The 6,647-nt window shown below is 30.4% G+C and overlaps 1 pseudogene; it reads left to right on the forward strand.

Annotated features, from left to right (window-relative positions):
• The window catches only part of LOC124354483, a 395,581-nt pseudogene that overhangs the window by 156,211 nt on the left and 232,723 nt on the right, over window positions 1-6,647 (forward strand).

Raw genomic sequence — 6,647 nt, forward strand, 5'->3', positions numbered from 1 at the left:
TCACTGTTAGTTTAATAAGAATAGAAAATGTATAACAACATCTGTCTTAATATATAATCCACATGACATTTGGTCTAGTTTAATTTAATGTGGCTAATGATTATGTCTGTATTTATACATGGTGGTATATAATTATTATATGCATGAATAAGGAAAACAAATCATTTCAAAATTATTGGTTTATTTATCTAAAATAATGATTACAACTATAGAGCAATTAGTAGTGGTGCTAGTTTATCTATTTAAAATGCAATTAAAGCACATTTCACTATTTAAAATTACAACCAAATCAGTAGATTATATGACAGAGAACATGTTTTTGCAATAACCAGTGAATGCAGCTTCATAAAGTAATCCTGTAGTGCATCTGGTAACCAGTGGTCACTTTGCTGGTAAAAGGTGAGTGGTTTTTTGCCGCTGAATGTGTAAACAATTCTCTTGAGTGATGATGTCAAATTTACTGCTACAGCAAAAAGTCACCCAATGTGTTATGCACTTTACATTGCTAGGAAATTGACATTACTCCCACCACATCATCCACGATCATTAAGAAGAATAGAGAAGTATAGTGTTGTGTTGCCTAAACTTTGTAAAAGTACTAAGATGGATGAGCTACAGGACGTCCACATTCATGACCAGCGTGCCTAATATATCATTTTTGTAATGTTTATACAAATTATTCATGATTGATCAGACACAGAAAGCTCTAAATAATCATTGATGTACTTAAAATAGTATGTTTTTAAACAGAGTGTGCATAAATAAGAAAAAAATTATGCTGCACCTTACAAAAAATTCAAATAACTACAAAGGAATCTATTTTAGTAGTACAGTGAAGGAAAATGACAGCATACATAATATATCGTTATTCTTTTAGATGGAACGAGAGTTGAGAGTAGCCAGCATGAAAGAGAGAGTTTAACAAAATGGAAGTTGCAAGTTGCAGGCAGGAACCCTTGATATGACAGCTCTATAGACAGTACAATCATTGTACATCAACAACACATAACCCATTTAGTTACTGCAACCACTTAAGGACTGACAATCCGTTGGCATGCTCTAATAAATAGTTTGGTGAAAGACAATGTTTCCTTTTTATTCAACAAAGACTTGATACGCTGACATAAGCTTTTGGTGATTATTTACAGTTTCTTTGTTACAATAATAAGCAGTGAGGATGTTTTTAATGTCTGTGAATATAGGCTGGTCAGGTTTAGGAGGATAGATTGCTAACCTTAACCAGATTTTGTCATAAAGGTAAATCTCATCTTTTGTCACCTTAACCTTTTCATTTTTTTGGTTTTAATTTCACACTAGAAGTTGTAATCTAGTTTTTGAAACAGTGGGAAATACTTCTCTTAGAATGTAGTGCTTGCAAAGCTAGATGAGGGCAGGCAGGAGGAGGGGGCTGAAGTATGAAATGTGGAAGGGCTCCTCCCCTGGAGACTAAAACTTTTATAAGTCTAACAAATACTAACAGTATTTTCTTTAATTATTATAATTAAAACTGATTTTAGGGATATATTTACAGACTATACATTTTTAATTATTTCATAAATTTACTCCTATGTAGGATCATGTGTTTTGACTCATTAATGGTTACAGTATGACAAAAACTTATCTATTTAAATTTATTACTTTTAAGCTAACTGCACTTTTGAAGTATCCTTAGACTGTACAAAAGTATTGTTTAATTTAAACTAAATATTTTCATGGTAAATCATTTTATAAAGCAGTGAGTTATTTTATGAAAATGGCTTGAAAAAATTATTTGGTTTTACTTTTTGAACTCACTCCTATCTTACCATTCTAAGACAAATTCCACATTGCTTCCAATAGAAATATCACTGAGAGACAATTAGTATGTATGAACTATGGTGTAATCCGCATCATTTGTAAATTAAGTTATGATCAATAAAAGAAATATACATTTCAACAACTTATTCGTCTCGTTGGTTCATGTCATGATTCTCCCTAGAGGAATGTCATTTGGAGTTCTGATTTAAAACAAGAAGTTTCCTACAGCAACTCTGAAGTATTAAATGGTGATTTGAAAAATTCCAATTTCAGCACTCAACCCTGTCTCGTTACTCCAAACAGAATTCGACAATAACTTTAACAATGACAAGATTGAAACCGTTACTTTGAACAGAGATAGATTTCGTAACATTTGAGGTAGTTTATGGTCATCAGAAGAAACTATATCTTGACAACTCATTCTGTCTTTTTGCTCCATATCAAAGGACTCCACCATTATCTGGAACATTGGCATTGTAAACTAGGAAGCTTCTCACAGCTCTGAGGTGACATATGGTGATTTTAAAAAATATAATTCCCACATTCAATCCTCCCTCATTGCTCCAACAGGAATTCCACATTGCCTCTAACAGGAACGTTACTCTTACCATTGCTATGAACAACGATATGTTCCATAGTATCTTCGAGGTAAGTTATGATAATTTTAAGAAAACTACGTCTCAGTATCTTATTCTGCCTCTTTATTTCATGTATTGTTTAATATAAAGGACTTCTACGGAAGTATTATTTGGAACCTAATGTAGAATATCACTTGGACCATAAATCGCTTAGACCATTACCTTAAATGGTAACATTAATTAATTGTTAATTGTTTGATAACCATGAAATGAACTGAAAATTGTCTTTATTATTTATCAGTTACACATAAATACAAGGACATCATTATTACTTACTTGTTTTATTAAATTTACCTAATACAACAATTAAAGTTGCGTCTTGTGAAATATTTAGTTCAGCGGCTTTTATAACAATAAAAATATATTAGTCAGTATTAAATAATATATAGAAAAACTCTAGGACCTTTTTATCAAGAGTTATCTCACAGGCAGATAGAAGTCCTAACTTTTGACCTTGAAATATTAAGGTTCCTTCGATGGTACTGATAAAAGTGCAAAGGTCACACTCAGAATTTGAACTTCCGCTATCTCTAAGTCCTTGGATCAAGAAGACCGTATATACAAAGTTACAATTTTTACTGTATATAAAATGCATGGTAAGTGATAGTTATCAGAAATTATTTAAATATACTATTTAAATCTCCAAAATTTTTAAAGCTATATTCTAATTTAAATACAACATAGAACAGATACCATTTTTTATTATGTTAAATGTTTAGTGCTTTATTTTAAGATGAAATTAATACTTAAAGTGTTTCTATAATAAGAATAATTTATTGGATTATACAAGATTAATATTTTTATTTTTATAGTTTTTTTTATCCTCGTTAGTTCATAGTATTACATGTTAATACATAGTATACAATCATTTGTGGGATGATATTAGTTAAATTCTTGTAACTTGCTTGCAGTTATTTCTTTTGGTCGAGGTTTAGAATACAAAAAAATGTTAATGTTACCGCTTTTCAGAGTTTTGAAATAGTTCTCATACTCCTGCAATAATTTAGTTGTTATGGAGACTAATAATTATAGAAAATTACAATGATATTACTCACACGTGGTTTGAACTATCATTCCGTTACCATACAATCTCCAGATAGACAAGTGCTAAAAGAATCTTAACCAGATGTGTGGTTAGGAACATTTTTTGTGATTTTAATCCACTACTATGAGTTTATATTTTCGTGAAGATTTTGGAAATATTTTCTAATTTCTTTCTATTTTAAATCAAAATATTAAAAAACTGTCTCTTCAGAAACAGTACCGTAAATGTATTACAGTTTTTAATAGATAATCCATGTCAGTCGAGTATACAAGTAGATGTAAGAAAAATAAATATGTTTGATATGAATTCAGAATCTGCAACTTATTATAATAATACATATTCTAAGATTTGAAATAGTTTTTTCAGGATTGTTATACAGGATAAATTACATATGCATTAATTTTGTAAAAACTCTATTGTAAAACCCCCATATTATAACAAATTAATTGTGATATATTTCATAAGAAGTTTATAAAATATTGTTTATTATAAATATTGAATGATTTTTTTAAGTATCAAATAATATCTACACATAAAATTGTCAACATGATTTTATAGACAATAAGACAGTATATTGATCCTTTAGCATATTACGTACATTGCAAAGGACTTTGCTAGTTGTATTGTATGTATGTTTTTATATACACTCTGGTCATATAAGCAGTCAGCTTGCTATATTATATAATACATAAAGAGGTAACTATATAATTCATTTTTAAGCACATCTCTTTCCAGACAAAAACTGAATTTATAAAATATAATCTCATGTCTCTAATATATATATATACATAAAATTTATAGATTGGGTTTCTTGACAGCCAATTATGAAGAACTAATTCAAATTTTTGGTCTGTCATATTCTACTATGAAACAGGCAGATTATTATACAATTTTAAACCTAGATACATTGTGGTATCTCATAGTTTTAGTCAGTCTATACCGTGGTCAGGACCGTACTCAGCTTTGGCAGGCCCCAGAAAAGATATTTGGCGGGCCCCTCATGTATTGCCACCTGTCCCTGTACAAGTGTGGCAGGGTCCCGGTAAAATTGTTTGAAAAACCTGCCTGAATATGCCTCACCGTGATAATTCTAATTTATTACTATTTCTAATAGCATGGTTATGTGCCATTTTTTAAAGTAGTTAACATATCGATTTACGTGTATATTCAATAATTTCCTTTTTGGACCTGTTAAATGAACAAACTATATACTGTAATTAAGCAGAGCTAAATTAAATCAACAGGACTAACAACCTAGGTATTTATATCAATTCAGATATATCTTTTCAGCGTACATACATGTACATACAAAAAGTTAAGATCCACCTAGATGGTGTAAATCATAACACAAACAATAATTACAAGATTTCAAACAGCACAGTAATATCTAGTTTTGTGTTAATATACATTACAATTAATTAAACAACAAGAAAAAACTTATTGGGGGGGTAAGGTCTGAACATAGAATATTAAATTAAATCAAAAGAACTAATTAACAAACTAGGTACCTATTTATATCAATTCAGATATATCTGTTCATCATACATACATGTACATACAAAGAGTTAAGATCCACCTAGATGTACAATAATTAGTTGTTATAGTAAGATCACTTTTAAAAGTATAATAGAATTTTAAATTGGCGCCAAGTGACAGACGCCGGAAACAAGAAGCTCCCATTTCCGTTGAGATAGGGCAGGTACTACAACGTGCATTGAAATCAACTTTCTGTAATTTTAATATGAACTTTCCGTTCCATTTTTAAATTTGTATCAGAGGACTTATTATATATATATATATATATATATATATATATATATATATATATATATATATATATATATATATAATTTCGATAAACATTGAATCACAAAAAGTACTTGCTCCACTGGGAGTCGAACCCGGATCTCTTACTTACCGTGTATACATGTTGCGTGTAATCAAAATTAGTCTCAATATCTGATCATAGGTATTTCAATTTCTCTGCCCTTATTAATCTATTTTCATCATACAAAATCCGTCTGGAATCATATGGGTCGGACATAGTTTTTATTATATCAATCTGAGTCTCTGAGAAGGTATTGCGTCCATGCTAAAATCTGTTACACTTAAAATTTTGTAATTTCTATCTAGTGACAAACGAGTGAAACAGCTATTATAAATGTATTACAGAAAACTTTTGAATATATGGCTTAAACTGGTGGATACAGTCACGGCTCTCTAACTGAAAAATGACGGGTTCAAATTCCGGGGAGGTACCAAGACAGAAATAAGAGCCAAAGTGATATCGTACAAGCTAGCATAGTCATGAGCTAAGGCTTAAAAGACATATTAAAAAAATAAATAAAAAAATGCTCAACATTTTTAATTTAATTCATAAAAATGAGCTAATAAAATTGAGAATTGATTACAATCTGAACAAAATATGTATTATAGTAGCGTTAAATATGCTCTAAAAACAGAGCTAGCTTTACCGAACAAATATTCTGCCACATAAACTCCGTATGGATGCAAGTTCTATTCTATGAAAAGTAAAAGAACAGAGTGATCGACGTGGACATTAATAAGAAGAAGTAGTCTATTCCTGTATCACATAATGCCCATCTTTAGGAAACTGCCAATTTGTGGAGAAATCCTGGTCCCGGATCACTTTTCGGTAGTTTATATAAACTGCATAGTTATATTTGGAACATGCTGGCCTGCTAGTAGCTGGGATGATTCAGTTGGAAAAATTAGAAATTAGCCTTTCAAAAAGACTGTTTGGTTGATGAAAAGTTGCCTATTTAAAGTTACGTCAGGCAATGTGATTTCACCACATAAGGGCTTCCTCAATTCGGGTAAATCTCAGTCTACAATATTGTGCATATCTTTTAAATATATTTACAATCATAGAGTATATTACCAATAAGACCAATTTCAGCACAATTCAAATTGCTTTTGGACGAGTTTCAATGAAATATATTGCATGAGATCGAAATCAGGTATAGATCCTCAGAAGGATCTATAATCAAGGGTAGAACCAATCACGAATTGGCGAATGTCGGAGTTTAAATTTTGAAAATTAATAAGTCGTCTCAATTACTTTCATTTTCATGCATTCGCAGCATGTAAACCACTCAACACATTCCTCATTTTCTTATAAACTTCTGGTTGTATCAACATTTTTC

Source organism: Homalodisca vitripennis, chromosome 1 (assembly GCF_021130785.1).
Source record: "Homalodisca vitripennis isolate AUS2020 chromosome 1, UT_GWSS_2.1, whole genome shotgun sequence".
In the NCBI taxonomy this organism is placed as follows: domain Eukaryota; kingdom Metazoa; phylum Arthropoda; class Insecta; order Hemiptera; family Cicadellidae; genus Homalodisca; species Homalodisca vitripennis.